At 37.3% G+C, this 16,700-nt stretch overlaps 1 protein-coding gene across 2 annotated transcripts in view; it reads right to left on the bottom strand.

The window, feature by feature from the left end:
• Positions 1 to 16,700, bottom strand: part of LOC101707766 (uncharacterized) — a 151,637-nt gene that overhangs the window by 117,894 nt on the left and 17,043 nt on the right. The window lies entirely within an intron of this gene.

The raw sequence follows: 16,700 nt of genomic DNA on the forward strand, positions 1-16,700 counted from the left end.
GGATCCAGGTAGTATTGTGCCCAGCAGGAATCTGGATGTAGGCTTGGCTGATCCCTTGCTATTTCTGGAAGGCAGGATGCAGTGTGTTGATGGCTTTTCATACAGCCTCATGGCAACATCAGAAATGCAATAATCTTCTCACTCAGTATTAGGAATTTAATTTACTACTCTACCAGAATCATGGGAGGAGGAGATCCAACATGGCTGATTAGAAAGGGTGGTGTATTAGAAATACTCAGAGAAGAGACACTGAAAAATACAGGTACTCTGAAAAGGAGGAGGCAATCACATGAAGAAATGGAAAATCAACCTGAAAGACAATCCATCTAGATCAAACCAAGCATCTGGGTTGTTGAAAAGGGGAAGCTGCACTGCATTGGGGGAGCAAGCCATTTTGTGAACATGCATACCTATTTTTGTAGCAAAACTCATAATAGCTAAATCTTGGAAGTAGCCTATGTGTCCATCAGCAGATGAATGGATAAAGAAAATATATTTATATGCAATACAATACTACTTTGCTGTAAAGAAGATCAAATTTGAATCATTTGTAGGAAAATGAATGCATCTTGAAATCATAATGTTAAAGAAATAAATCAGACACACAAACTTAAATAGTGCATGCTTTTTCTTATGTGAGAAACTCAAAATATATATAAATTAAAGAGCAAAATAAAAGATGGGTAAAAGGAAACGGAGATAGATCTACTGCAAATGGGAAGGGGGGCAAGAGATGGAGGGAGGGGGAGAGGAGGAAGAGGAAGGAGATGTACATGAATCAAACACAATAAAAGTAGTCACTGTGTAGCACAAGGATGTACAAAAACAAAACAAAACCCATGGCGGGAAAGCAGAGTTTGAAAGAACCAGTCTAAAAAGGAACTTCCAGCCTATGTCTGTATTTGGAGACAATCAGAAACTACATAGCCAGTTTCTCATATATTTACAAATAATACTGACCCTGGTAAACCATTTTCTGAGAACAACTCCTCTGCTGTTGATCCCAACGTGAGTGGTTTGTTTGGTGGAATTTTGGTTTGCAAGCAGCTAGTTAAAATAGAATGGACAGTTTAATCATTATGGGGTGGGAGTGGAAAGGCATCACTGCCCTTTCCTTCCTCAGGGCTGGTCAGACCAATTGTTGGTTGCTGGCAGCAATTTCCATGCTGTGTCCACTCTAGAGAAAGTTTGCATCTATCCATTATTTTCCAATCCTGTCTCCAAATTCTACCCAGCTAACTCCCTAACTGCCCTAGGGTTTCTCTTTCTAAAAAGATGGTTATTTAGATTAGCTAAAGCAGGCATGGGTCTAGGGAGGTAAATCTTTAAACAATTTATACTTTAAAGGAGGAATTTTTTTAAATTAGGAAGGAAAAAGGAAAAAAAACAAAACAGGCTTTGCTCATGCAAACATTTGATAATTGCACAGCTGTTCTGTCCTTCTGCTAAGGTGGAAACCAGCTGCTTTTCTACTCTCCCTCAAGCACTCTGACAGCTGTCCCCTTTCCATTGTCTTCTTTTATATAAGGCTGGAGATAAGATTACGTGAATATAGGGACAAATTGTCTACCTCTTAACTCGGTTATGATCAAAGCTATGCTTTTCTTAAAATAGCTATAATAGGTATTGCTTTGCAACTACTTCCTTATTTCATCCTCACAGTTAGCCAGTGAGGAAAATGTATTATCTTCATTTCATAAATAAGGAAAATAATGCTTAGGTTCTCCACTCAAGTCACCTCTCCAACTTCAAGGCCTAGCCTCAAACCAGAGGATTCCACATCTTCACCTCAAAAGGGTGGCTTTGTGAAGAACAGATTTCCAGCCAGTCAATCCTCATTGACTAAATGGGGTAGAACTAGTGGTCTGTTTTTAATAGATGTCTCTGATGAGACAAGGGTTTAAATCCTTTTACTACTCCTCTACATTTTTATACGTTCTGCTTAGCCATAGCCCTTCTAAAATTCTTAGTTCTGCTTAATCACCTCTCCCACTTAGTTCTCAGAGCACATTGCTCTTGTGACTAGTGTGTTAAATTATCCAGTAGCTACCTGGTCCTGAGGCAACTGGGACAGGGGAATATTGGCTTGGAGTGTAAGACTCCTATAGAAGAAAGGTAGATAGGAATATGGGCTCAGAGTCAGTTACTTTGCATATGCAAAGTATGTTCTGTCTATATTTAGGAATTAGCTAACCCTGAGAAGACCTGTGTTTTCCCAATGGGTGAGGCCCCAGATGACAGAGCAACAAAAATACAGAAAATGTATTTTGCATTGTTTATTCCTATAAATTCCCAATAGATCACTGAAACACAGATGTAGACTTCTAGAAACCCTCAACTCCTAACTGAAAAAGGGCCTAGAAGAGACAGGAACATTTCTTCTTGTCTCAGACTATGTAATTAAGGTTGGACTTGACGTGCTTCCCTAGACTTGGAAATAGCAGATCAAATTTTCCTATTCTGTCCAGTTTTTAAAGAAAAATATCTCTGTAAAAGTGGGGTTTTTTTACCAACATTCTCAATAAACTTTGGCAAGGATATGGCTTAAAATGAAACTATTCATATGTAAATGTGGGCACAGGATCTGTAAGTTCCTTAAAGAGAAGCAATATGAGAAGAGAAAAGCATGTCACAATTATCTCCAAGTAGCTGTGCCTGTCTAAAATATAAACTGGGCCAGTAAACTGTTTTAGCTCATTCTAATCCAAAACAAGGATGAGATGGAGAGGCTAGAAAAATAAAGTATGGGAGTAAGAGATTGAGGTGATTGTAAGGTATTTAGGGGAATATGCTCCAAAAAGGACAGTCTTTTTTTGACTGCATACAAGAAGAAATATTGTTAAATAATCTTTCACTGCAGCCTCCATCAATTTTTTTTGTTGTCATTGACATATTTTCCCATATCTTGGCTAAATTTTTGCAATAGCAGAAATAAAAGCAAAGTTTGTTAGTATAGAGTTTAGTGAATACTTAGAAACTTTGAAATCATAGAATCTCAGAGCTGTAAAAATATTAGGATTTAGAAAACTAATCATTTATTTATGCATGCATTAATTCTACAGGGTATGTTACAGTTAATACAGGCAATTTGTTCTATTAGCAAATACTTTGTGGTATTAATTGTAATGGAGGATTATGTACCTAGCCCTCTAATGCTATGTATATTGATCCAAAGATACAATTGAGGATGTTTTTTCTTTTAGTCCAAGAGAAAACACTGTAAAACAAACAAACAAAAAATTATCTTACAGAATCTCTCTTTCACCTGGAAATCAGGCTAGTAATCTTCCTTTAAAATTAATTCTCAAAGCCAGCATTTTGATAACAAAATAGAGAGCTGATGGTTGTTTTCTGTGAAAGCCTGGATTTTCAAAGTTCTATGTTGTCTCTGGGTCACTGGGATACACAGAATATGCAGAAGGCTATAAGAACAAAAAAATATGGCTGACATTAACATCGAATGCATTTGAATTCTTTAGATACTAATATACTAAGTAACATTATAATATGATTCCAGGTCTGGATAACTTAACAGCACATATACCTCATCAAGAATCCAGAGATCTCTTCTGTCTTCTTGACCAGCAGTCCTCATGCTTGCTTATTCTCGGATAGGTGCCTGACTGTTTCAAGTTGGATGCCACATCTTCAGGCATCACAACCTTGTGCAGCAATGTCTCACAGCTGGACGAGGGGAAGAAATAGCACCTGCCCTCTTCATTTATCTTTGTGAGAGATAAAGGCCTTCCTCTCCTATCTCAATGCCATTTGTGTCACACGCACATTTTTAACCTAATCAATGACAAAGAGTATTTATCACGGTTGGCTCAAATAAATTCTGATTTACACCCTTGGGGCTGGAGAAAATCTCATCCTCCCTTAAAGTTTATGGCCCAATGATTCCTGAAAATACTTGGGTTTCTTCTTCTTCTTTTTTTTTTGGTACTAGGGATCAAACTCAGGACCTTGCCCTTGTGAGGCAGGCGGCAGAACCACTGAGCTAAATCCCTGGACCAACACTTGGGTTTCTACTGGGAAAAGTGAAAGGGATAATGGATGTAAGGTGGATGGCCCAATTAAGAAGGCTTTGGTGGGCACTGATACATAGAAAAGGGTTTATATCATCATCAAAAGATTTTTTTCCCCTTTGGAAATGTTATTACTCACAAGTACTTTCAAATACTGAGATGGATGTTGATTTTGTCATTTATACTTTAGCTTGGATATTTTTCTAGATAGAAAAATATTTTGTTGTATCAAATTATCCACAGTATTAGAAGACAGCCCTCATGTGACCCTTAAGCCTTTTCCTCCCCAGTCTTAAGCCACTCCCATGATCATGTCTTCTCCATGCCATCCTCTTTTCTCCAGAACTTTCAGATTACATGAAACACAAAGTTCAAGACTTTGCTCTAGAAAGCCCTTTCAAATTTTTGTTGTCATTAAAATTTCCATGTTGCGAGTATAGTGCTCTCGCTCAACTCTCTATGCTAGTTAGTCTGCCAAAAACTATCATAACACCTGTTTAATACTCACAAGAACCTTATAATAATATGTTACTGTTATCTCAACTACAGATGTGACAAACTGAGGCACAGAGAGACAGTAATTTTCCTTGGCCATACAATGTAGAAATGGGGAAGCAAGGATCCAACACCAGATTATTAGACTTGAGGGCCCTGGCAAAGAGCTTCATCATATCCCCCTGTCCCCATAGTTGTCCTTGCCCACTGTCTATTGCATAGTGATCTTTAAGAAATGTGAATGAATGATTCCTGGTCATTCTCTTCTGTATTACACCATTTATCTTGAAAATATAATGCCCAGTATTGAAAATAGCGCTCCATGTATTTTTTAGGAGTAAAGCATTAAATATTTATTCATATTTAATATGGGCATCAAACAATAATTAGAAAATAATTTGTTATTAAAAATGGTTAATAACCTACTATTTGAAATACCTGATCATCTAAGTATATGAAGGTACAGTCACTCTTTTGCAGCATACACTTTCCTGTGGGAGAAGATTTAAGATATATAATGAGTAAAGTGAAAGAGCAAATACATAATTTGTGTACCCTACACAGCATTATCTTATTTTTGTAGACCTATGGAAATTCCTTCTCAATGTTTTTCTACACTTTTGGGATTTTTCTATTAGCATTAATTGTATTAATTGTGCATATTAATGGGATACAGTATGACATTTCAACACATGCATGCATAATTGCGCACTGATCAAATCAGGGTAATTAGCCTCCCCTCTTATCATTTCTTTATGTTTGGAGCCTTTGAGCTCCTCTCTTCCTCTTCATAAAATACACAATAGGGTACTGTAAAGTACAGGCCTCCCTCTGTGTTGCCCCATACCAGAACTTATTCCTTCTATCTTTTATTCCTTCTATGTTTTGGCACCCATTATCTAACCTTTCTTTATTCTCTATATTCTTCACACTCACCTGTCTTTATTAAATCTCAAGTAACTTATAGGCTGTGGATTTAGCTCAGTGGCACCGTGTCTGCCTCGAAAAGTCCTGACTTGCAAGGTCCTGAGTATAAAAAAAGTCCCCAGTATGAAAAAACAAAAAGAGAAAAAAAATTGTGTCAAATAACTTTTGACTAAAAAACACAAATGGCATATGTGAGAAATAATGCTCCCCAAGATATCTACATCCTAATCCCCAGAACCTGTGAATATTTTACTTTACATAGAAAAGGAATTGTGCAGATTCGATTAAATATCTTGAGAGGCAGCGATTATCCTGGATTATCTAAGTGAGCTAGATTTAATCACAATGTCCTTATAAGCAGGAGGCAGAAGGGCCAGTCAGAGATGGATCTGAGGATGCTATGCTGCTGGCCATAATGGTGGAAAAAAGAGCCATGAGCTAAGGAAAGCAGGTGGTCTTTAGAAATTCAAAATGGCAAAGAAACAAATTGCTCCCTAGGGCCTCCAGAAGGCACACAGACTCGCTGACATCTTGATTGCTCATAAAGTATCTGAACCTCAAAATATTTTGAATTCCTATCATCAGTGAAAGAAGGAGGTTTTAAGCTTCAAGTTAACAGATCTTGACCATTGAGGACATGAAATATTTATTATTTACTTTTGTCTACTTGTAATTTTACATATTACAAACACCCTAGCCCTGTTATTCCTTCTGTGCAACATGGATACTATCTATCTCACAGTCCTTTCTAATAATTATTTTAACCTAGTAAGTAGGTTTGTTTAATCCTTTAAACCATGCTTTTTAAAAGTGTTGCTCATGGGCCCACAGCATTAGCAACATCAGGAAAATTATTAAAAGTTAAATTCACCAGACCACATCCTAACTCCACAGAATTAGAAGCCCTGGGGTAGTGTCCTGTAAACCACATCAGATCCTGTAAGAATGGATTTACACTCCCTGAATATGAACACTGAACCTTAAGTCACTGTAGGTTTAGTAACTATTTACTATATCAATTTAGATACTTGCATCGCATGTGCCATTAACATGGTGATTTTATTCAAATAAAGTAACTTGCCAAAAAAAAAATAACCTGTTTGGAGCTTTGCTAGGTGATCTTAGTTAGTATTAGAGCCCCAAAGGCCTTTTAGGGTAACTCACTTCACACCTGTGGCTCATAATCCTTGGAAAGAATTTTCTTCTGACAAATATTGAGTACAAGCATGCCTTTTTTTTTTTTTTTTTTTTAAGATAGGGTCTCACTGTGTATTTCAGGCTGGCCTTGGACTCACTATGTAGTGAACTTGCAGCAGTTCCTCAGCCTCAGCCTCCCAAGTGCTGGGATTACAGGCAGGTACCACCACGCCAGGCTCATGCATGCTTTACTTTACGCAAAGACAAGAATACAGGTAATGAAAAATCTTTAAAGGAAGAAAAAACAGGGCAGATTATTTTCTGTATAAAGCAAATCACCAATGCCATCTTTTCTGAAGCTCCTAGTGAGACCAGGGGATAAAGGGACAAAGTAACCCGAAGGCAAAGTGAGAAAAGCCTGGAGGGAAATTGGAGCTTCAGAAAACGAAAAACTAATAAAACTTGCTAAGGAAAAAAAGACTGATAAGCAGTGGCAAACTGCCTTTTGCATGTCCACTGTCCCTTTTGTCTGCCCTCTTAGACCTGAACATAGCTTCTAAATTCAGATGCTTCTTTAGCATCCTTTTGCCTTCCTTATCTGGTGAGGGCTTTTCTCTGTTCTCTCTAATAAACCACACCCAGTCATTCCTTAGAGCCTGTTGTGTCCTATTGCCCTGTTACTTCAATTTTTGTTGCCTCAAAACTAAAACCCAGAGGGAGAGAAAAGAGAGAGCTGGTAACATCTTTGGTGCCCAAAGTGGAGTGTGTCTTCTTTATGATAAGTGTAGCAGAACAGCCAGATCACACACCCACTCTCTTTCTCTGTCCCTTTATAGAAACCTAAGAAATGGTAGGCACTCTGCCAGCCAGTTAAAAAGCTTATTAGAATGGCTGCTACTCTAGAAGCAGAGGACAGGTTCCCCAGCACCTCCTGGTTAATCCCCCACTGAAACCAGTGGGAATGTTAGCCAGACAGAGAGCTGAATTCCTTTCCAGTGACAGATCTCTGGTTGCATGGAGCTGGTGAAAGCTGGAAAGACAACTGTGAGGTCCTGGGCAGGGCTACTTCCTGGTGGGTACTCAAGGGCCACTGGGTGGAAGCTGTGTCCTGACAGCCCAACTGGGTTTCCAGCAGAGAAATCTCCATGTACCTGTTGTCCTCACCTGTCCTAGTGAGGTGAGAGGTAAAGTGTCTTAGTGTTCTTCAGGTATCTCCTTTCCCAGGGTGACCTATGATGACTGTCAGAGCCTCCTCTTAAGCCATTAAGATTTGAGCTATAGCTTTGGGCTTTTCTCTCTCTGTTAGTATGACAACCCCCCCCCCCCCCCCGCCCACCGCCTTCAGATATGTCTTGATAGATTTACTGGGTCCAGAACAGGTTAGGATCCTAGCCCATATTTCAGGTTACCCTGGTCCCCAATGTCCTTACTGTTTGGGCCCCTACCCTAACTCTCACAGAGCCAATATCTAAAAAAATACCTCCCTAGATACCCCAAGAAAGATTTGCTAGGACAAAGGTCAAAGTTACAGAAGAGTACCCCCAGGACATTTTATTATTCCAACTCACTGAAAGTTGGCAGTGTTCAGGGGCAGAGTTTGGGAACTTGCTTGACCCCTTTGCTTAGAGTCCAGAAAAAACTGCTATTTCTCTTTTCTGCAGGTTAGGGCAAAAAAAATAACCTCATGAGGGCTTTCTGTTGCTCCTGCATCCTCAAAATTCATTCAATCCAAACCCATCTATCCACTACAAGGATCAGGCCCTGAGGACGCCCTCCTGAGATGGCACATTGACACTGAGCGCACATAAGGTCGCAACTAAGGTCAACTTGCCCCACAGAGCAGGAATCCACTTTCTTGCTGTCTTGAGCAGAGAAAGAGAAAATAACAAAATATATAAAGTGGCATCCTTATCGTCTAACCTTTCTTATCAAAGAAAAACCACTAGAAGTCAGGAAACTTCCTGTTATTACCCTGTTGGTTGCCTGCATCTGCTAACAAAAGTCTGTTACTGCAGTACCTCTAATACGGGGAAACAACTATCAAAAGAATAGTTTACCATAGTAACTCTAATACAGAAGAACAGCTGTCAGGAAAGCAATTTACTGGAGTAGCTCTAGTCCAAAATTAAGATAAACCATCAGTCTAACCCTTTTTTAAACAGTTCTTGCTTTTACTATATAAAAGGGTTTTTCTTTCTTTCTCCTTATGTAACTTTTACTGGTGTTAACTTATTACAAAAGATCTCTGTGCTAACTGGTCACCCCTAAAAAAAGTTCTGACAAGTCTCTTTATAGTTATAGACTTATAACTATAGCAGATTATTATAGCTCATTTTGGTCAATTCATGTAAGAATGCACTGTGATTTAAAGGTAATTATTTTGTGTGTTCTGTGTTTTTTGTTTGTTCATTTAAACTAATTAAGGTACCTACATGTGATTTGTTAAAGTTTTTGAAGCTCATGTAAATTTTTTTTATTTTTGTCCTTGTAAACTTTTTTTTTTAATTTTTTTTTTTTTTTTGGGTACCGGGGATAGAACTCGGGTCCTTGTGCTTGCGCAGCAGGTGGCAAAACCACTGAGCTAAATCCCCGGCCCTTGTAAACATTTAACTCTTTTGAGCCTTCCATAATATACCGGTTATATGGGTTTTTAGAAGTAGCCAAGTTCACTTAAAACATTACAAGATGAGACCTAATGGGCATAAAGCTTACATAAGACTTACAAATGAAAGCCTTAAAGTTTGATAACATAAAGGTTATATATAATTTACATCAATGTATATGTTTATATATGTAAATTTCACATGTATGTTCTACTTAAAACAGCTTATAAATAAGTAGACACTCATAAAATTTGCCCAAATGATTTTTGGTTCACATAGCTTAACAGTGCAATAATTTAAATCAGTAGCTAAAAAAAAAGATGTCTTTAGAGTTGGCAACAAGTTTTATCAGCCTGTTAGCTAATCAAGATAAAAAATGATTTTTATGAATACAAATGTCTATTATTATCTATATATAATAATTTAAGTGTTTTTCCTGGTTAAAAAATTATATTATAATATAATATATAAATACATATATTTAAATCTTAAAAGGTGCTGTTATAATTTGTTTCTCATAAGTAATCTAAAATAATTGTTAAGATAAATAAGTAGCCCTGAATAAACTGCTGGACAAGACTCCCTCTGTGGCTAAAAGACCATCTGCCTAAACCAGTTTTTTCAGTTTTCTCCAACCCACCAATGAGACTTTACAGGGTTTTTTCCAAAGTCTTATGGTGATACACTCGGTTGCGGCTTATATCTAGATGTCCCCCCCAAAGCTTCATGCACTCATAGGTGGGGCTTTTCATACATGGCTGAATCTAGGGTGTATAAAAATGGATTAAAGGCATGTGATAGCTAAATTAGTCCACTGATTTGGTTATACATAGTTCTGGGCGTGGATAATGGGAATGCCTACCCTGGGTGTAGGTGGCACCAACCAATAGGCTTGTAGCCTAAATGAAATAAAAGGGAAAAGGAAGCTCACTGGTTGCTGCCTCCTGCCTGCCTACCACAGATTGTTCCTTCTCTGTCATGTCTCACTGTTATGCCACCCTGCTTTGAAACTTCTGCAATCTGTGAGCTAAAATAAATGTTTGCTCTTTGAGTGTTGGATATTTTGTTCCAGCAATGAGGAAGTAGCTAAATTAAACCCCAACAAATGTTATTAAATATATAATTATCATATATTTAAACTGGTTATAATTAAAAAGTTAAGTTTTTGATGTATAAAACAATAAGGCTTTCTTAAGATATTAAGATGGTCTTAGTTAAACTTACAAAACTAAATTTAAAAACACAGGTTCTGTGTTATACTTGTTTCTTGTATTTTCCATTGCTAAACTTTCAGTACCCAAAATTAACTTTTAAAAGTTGAGGGCCGGGGATTTAGCTCAGTGGTCTCGCCACCTGCTGCACAAGTGCAAGGACCCGAGTTCTATCCCCGGTACCAAAAAAAAAAAAAAAGTTGAATCAAATGTTGTCTTATAAAATGGTTTCAATAATCAATATACAACTGGTTAAACAAATAACTATTATCTTAGTTTATAACATAACCTATGTATCATTATAAGTTTACTACATACAGAGTAACTGACTGTTCTCTTTTACATAATATAGATTGTCCTTAAACGTATAAAATGATCAAAATTTGGCATCTCTGTAAGTTTGATCCTGCCATTTAAAACTTGATCTACATTTATTTGCTTTGATTAAACAAATATTTTGTTATTGTATAAATAAGACATGCTTACATATTGGATAATAAGTCTATTTGTGGTCAACAGCACTGTTTCCTAGATGTATAAGACCTCTGAAGATGTTCCTTAATTCTTGTCAGTATAGTAAACTTGTTTAAAAACTTGTCTATAAACTTGTTTAAAAAAATCCAAATTCTGCATTAAGTGTAAAAATTCAGTAAATATAACAAAATTCCTATGTATAACTGTGACACTAATTACTGCTAACCTTATGGTATATTAAATGTATTTGTATTTCCCAAGTGAAAGGCCTTCAAAGATGCAAAGCTAAAAATCATCTTATATACTGGTGAGTTCCTGAATAAAGTTGCTTATGGTGATAAAATCTTCTTTAATTGCTATGGGGTTGATTTATGGTTGTTAAGTGGCATCTCCAGACTTTTTCAACCCTCTGTAAGTTCCTTATATAGGTCACAGGTCCCTATATATAAAGATCTTTAGGGTAAATTATTTTTTTGTATTAAATTCTTTTATTGGTACATTGTAGGTATACAACACAATTACATTTCTCATTGGGAATTGTACCTTTACATAATGCATCTTGGTTCTTATTTTTTCCCCATTCCTAGCCCACCCTTCCCTATTTACAAAGACTTTATTTCCATTTTTTCCATTTCTCATCATTTTTTCCTTTCCCTTCTTTCCTTTCCCCTGCCCCTCCCACTACCCCTACTCCTTTGGGCCTTTTCTTCCTATTTTACATTATCAATTATTCATTCTAATCATTGCTACATTTTAGGTATACAATATAATGACATTCATCATTGGAAATTTGCATCTTTACATAGTCTCTCTTGGTTCTTATTTTTCACCCTTGCCCAGCCCTCCCTTCAACCCCTCCAGTCCTCCCTATTTACAAAGATTTTGTTCCTATTTTTCCATTTTCTCATATTAATCCCATTCCCTTCTATCCTTTCCCCTAGCCCTCCCACTTCCTTCCTCTTTGCCCCTTTTCTTCCTATTTCACATTACCTAGTATACATTTAGTCCTTATTTACATTATCAGTTTCTCACACCAGAGAAACTATTCAGTATTTACACATGTGTGTCCTATTTATTTCACTTAAGAGTATTGCCTCAATGTGCATCCACTCAGCTATAAATGTCTCTAATTTCTGACTTTTTATGGCTGAGTAGTACTCCATTTTATAAAAGAAACACATTTTCTTTATCCAGTCTCCAGTTGATGGGCATTTGGGCTGTTTCCAAGTTTTAGCTATTACAAACTGTGCTGCTATGAACATGGGTGCACATGTATCACTGTGGTATGATTCTTTTAATTCTTTTGGGAAGATCCCCAGCAGTGGAATAGCAGGGTCAAATGGGACTTCCAGTCCTAGTTCTTTGAGGTATCTCCATACTGATTTCCACAATGCTTGCACCAGTCTACACTCCCACCAGCAGTGGAGCAGGGTTCCTCTTTCCCCACAGCCCTGCCAGCATTTGTTATTCGTTGATTTCATGATAGCAGCCATTCTTTCTGGAGTGAAGTGGAATCTCAGCATTGTTTTCATTTGCATCTCTCGAATGACCAGTTATGTTGAACATTTTTTCATGTATTTATTTGCTATTTCTACTTCCTTGTCTGAGAAATGTCTGTTCATTTCAGATGCCCATTTTTGCATTGGGTCTTTAAATTTGGGAAGTCTGATCTTTTTAAGTTCTTTATAGATTCAAGATAGTAGACCTTTGTCTGAGGAAGAGCAGGTGAAGATTTTTTCCCACATTGTGGGTTGTCTCTTCACACTGCTGGTGGTTTCTCTTGCTGTGCAGAAGCTTTTTAATAAGAAGAGATCCCATTTGTTGATTGTTTGTGCTAGTTGATGGGCAACTGAGGTTTTGTCCATAAAATCTTTTCCTACACCAATGTCTTCAAGGGTTCTACCTAACCTCTGTTCCAACTGGTTCAGAGTTTCTATTTTAATATTTAGATCTTTAATCCATTTTAATTTTAGTTTAGTGCACGGTGAGAGATACAGGTCTAGTTTTAATCTTTGGCAAGTTGAAGCCCAATTTTTCCAGCACCATTTATTAAAGAGGCTATTTTTCCACCAGTGAGGGTGTTTGGCTCCTTTGTTGAAGATGAGATGGCTGAGTGTGTCTGGCGTTGTTTCTGCATCTTCTAATCTGTTCCACTGGTCCTCAGGTCTGTTTCTTTGCCAGTACCATGCTGTTTTTATCACAGTAGCTTTGTAGTACAGTTGCAGGTGGGGGATTGTGATACCCACTGCCATGTCTCTGTTACCTAGAATTGCTTTTGCTATTCTGGGCCTCTTCTTGTTCCAAATGAATTTTTGGATTGTTTTCTCCAGGTCTATGAAGTATGCTCCTGGGATCTCAATTGGAATTGCATTAAATCTATATAGCAGTTTTGGAACTATGGCCATTTTCACTATGTTAATGCTTCCTACTCAGGAGCAAGGGATATCTGTTCATTTTCTGATATCATCTTCAATCTCTCTTTTCAGAGTGCCATAGTTTTCAGAGAAGAGGTCTTTGATTTCTTTTGTTAGGATCATTCCTAGGTATTTCAGTTTTTTGGATGCTATTGTGAAAGGAATTATTTGCCCTATTTCTCTCTCAGTGAGTCTGTCATTGGTGTAGAGGAAAGCTATTGATTTTTGTGTGTTGACCTTGTAACCAACTACTTGACTGAATTTGGTTATTAAGTCTAGAAGACTTTTGGTGGAGTTCTTTGGGTCTTCTATATAGAGTATCATATCATCTGCAAATAATGACAATTTGACTTTTCATTACCTATCTTTATTCCTTTTCTTTCTTTCTCTTGTCTACTTGCCGTGGCTAATGTTTCCAGAACTCTATTGAACAAGAGTGGTGATAGTGAACATCCGTGTCTTGTTCCTGATTTGAGTGTGAAGGATTTCAGTATTTGACCATTTAGTATGATATTGGCTGTTGGTTTTTCATAGATGGCTTCTATCAGTTTGAGGTAGAGACCATCTCTTCCAATTTTTTTGTAGGGTTTTTATCATAAATGCATGTTGGATTTTGTCAAATGCTTTTTGTGTGTCTATGGAGATAATCATATGGTTTTTGTCCTTGGCTCTATTGATATAGTGTGTTACATTAATTGATTTTCATATATTGAACCATCCCTGCATCCCTGGGATGAATCCCACTTGATCAGGGTGTATGATCTTCTTGATGATCTTCTGCATTCTGTTTGCCAGTATCTTATTAAGGATTTTTGCATCTATGTTCATTAGTGAGATTGGCCTACAGTTCTCTTTTTCAGTTGGGTCTTTCTCTGCTTTGGGGATCAAGGTGATGCTTGCTTCCAGGAATGAATTTGGGAGTATTGCTTCCCTTTCAATTTCGTTGAAGAGTTTAAACAGTAGTGGCAGCAGTTCCTCTCTAAATGTCTTGTAGAATTCAGCAGTGAAGCCATCAGGGCCCGGGCTTTTCTTAGTTGATAAGTTTTTAATAACATTTTCAATTTCATTGGTTGATATTGGGTTGTTCAGAATTTTTAGGTCTTCTTCGTTCAACTTTGGTAATTCATATGTATCTAGGAATCTGTCCATTTCTTCTATGTTGTCCATCTTATTGCCGTATAGGTTCTGGAAGTAAGTATTGATGATCATCTGGATTTCTGCTGGGTCTGTTGTCATTTCACCCTTTTCATTCCTAATTGCATGGATTTGGGCCTTTTCTTTCCTTCTTCTGATAAATTTGGCTAAAGTTTTGTCAATTTTGTTGATTCTTTAGAAGAACCAACTCTGGCTTCATTGATTTTTTGTATCGTTCTCTTAGTCTCCACTGCATTGATTTCTCCTCTGATCTTTATAATTTCCTCCCTTGTATGAGCTTTGGGGTTGTCCTGCTCTTCTTTTTCTAGAAGCTTGAGGTGCAGCATCAGGTTGTTTAATTGGGATCATTCTGTTTTCCTAATATGCATATTCACTGCTATGAACTTCCCTCGTAAGACTGCTTTCATTGTGTCCCATAGATTCCAGTATGTTGTATTGTCATTGTCATTTAATTGAAGGAACTGTCTGATTTCTTCTTTAATTTCCTCTGTGACCCATTGGTTATTCAGAAGTGTGTTGTTCAATTTCCATGTGTTTATGAAATTTTTTGAGTTTCTTTTGCTATGGATCTCCAATTTCATCGCACTATGGTCTGATAATATATAGGGGATAACTTCAATTCCTTTGCACTTACTTAAACATGTTCTATGTGTGAGTATGTGGTCTATTTTTGAGAATGACCCATGTGCAGCTGAGAAGAATGTGTATTCTGAGTTTGTGGGGTGGAAGACTCTGTAAACATCTGTTAAGTTCATTTGTTCAAGAGTTCGATTGAGTTCTAGTATTTCATTACTTATTGTTAGTTGATCTATCTATTTGTGACAGTGGGGTGTTGAGGTCCCCCACTACAATTGTATTAGTGCATATATGACTTTTTATGTCTGTTAGTATTTGTTTTATATAGTTGGGTGCACTAGTGTTTGGTGCCTAGATATTTATGATTGTCATCTCTTCCTCTTGGATTCTTCCCTTTACAAGGATGTAGTGTCCTTCTTCATCTCTTTTAATCAGTGTTGGTTTGAAATCTACTTGATCTGCAAAGAGGATAGCTACTCCTGCTTTTTTTCAGGTTCCTGTTGCATGCAGTATTGTTTTCCACCCTTTAACTTTCAGTCTATGAGTTTCCTTTTGAATGAAGTGTGTTTCTTGTATGCAGCATATTGTTGGATTTTGCTTCTTGACCCATTCTGCCAGTCTATTTCTTTTGATTGGTGAATTGAGACCATTAACATTGATGGTTATAACTGAAATGTATTGACTTGTCATTGCCATGACTTTTTCTTTTTGTTGGGTTCTCCCCCTTTCCATTTAATTTCTTGTCATGCCAGATGGGTTCATTCTGCTTTGCTTCCTGAGGTTGTGATCCTCAATGTCTGTTCCTAGGCTATTGTGTAAAATTCTTTGGAGTGCTGGTTTGGTATTCACGAAGTTCCTAAGGTGCTCTTTGTCATGAAAGTATCTTATTTCTCCATCCATTTTGAAAGATAGTTTTGCAGGGTACATCAATCTGGGTTGGAGGCTGTTTTCTTTTAGGGCTTGGAATATGTCACTCCAAGGTCTTCGTGCCTTGATGGTTTGTGTTGAGAAGTCTGCTGTGATTCTGATGGGCTTTCCTTTGTATGTGATTTGTTTCTTTTCTCTGACTGCTTAGAGAACTTTGTTCTTCTGTTGTGTTTCTGGAATCTTAACAATTATATGCCTATGTGTAGATTTTTTTGATGAAGGCTATTTGAAGTCCTATATGCCTCACTTATCTGTATGTCAAGCTCTTTTCCCCTGCTTGGGAAGTGTTCTGCCATTATTTCTGTGAAGAGATTTTTTTATGTCATCTCTACTCTCTCCTGTTTCTTCATTGAGCCCAATCAGTCTTATGTTATTCTTCTTTGCATCATCTAGCAGCTGCTGGATTGATTTCTCACATTCCCTTATAATTTTGAAGCAGTTTTTCTTTTCCTGGTCACTAATTGCAAGCTTGTTTTCTATATCTGAAATTCTGTCCTCACATTGGCTCATTCTGCTGTGTTGACTTTCAATGGAATTTTTCATGTCCTGGAAATCTATTTGCATCTGTTTTATGGATTCTATTTGTTTCTTATGTTGGGATTCCATCATGTTCCTGAGCTCTTCTCTAGATTTATTAATCATGTCTTGCACTAGGGGCACAATTTCTCCTGTTATCTGAGAAATTATTTCTGATTTCATTTTTTCCAGATCCCCTTTGGTTGCCAGTTCATTGGGTCCAGGTGGTTGAGTATC

This window comes from Heterocephalus glaber, unplaced genomic scaffold (genome assembly GCF_053883595.1).
Source record: "Heterocephalus glaber isolate CG9 unplaced genomic scaffold, H.glaber_assembly_v1.0 deba00000122, whole genome shotgun sequence".
Lineage (NCBI taxonomy): Eukaryota > Metazoa > Chordata > Mammalia > Rodentia > Bathyergidae > Heterocephalus > Heterocephalus glaber.